A 282-nucleotide genomic window follows, 5' to 3' on the forward strand; every position below is an offset into this window, starting at 1 on the left:
GGTGAGGATGTGGAGAAGAGGGAACCCTCACACATTGTTGGTCGGATTGCAAATTGGTACAGCTGCTGTGGAAAACAGTACGGAGGTTTTTCAAAAAATTAAAAATGGATCTACTTTTTGACTCCGCAATTGCACTTCTGGGTATTCATCCAAAGAAAAACAAAACAATAATTCGTAAAGATCTGCATACCCCAATATTCATGGCAGCACAATTTACAATAGCCAAGGTATGGAAGCAACCTAAATGGCCATCAACAGACGATTGGATAAAGAAGTTATGGT

This window comes from Pteropus vampyrus, unplaced genomic scaffold (genome assembly GCF_000151845.1).
Source record: "Pteropus vampyrus isolate Shadow unplaced genomic scaffold, Pvam_2.0 Scaffold357, whole genome shotgun sequence".
Classification (NCBI taxonomy): Eukaryota; Metazoa; Chordata; class Mammalia; order Chiroptera; family Pteropodidae; genus Pteropus; species Pteropus vampyrus.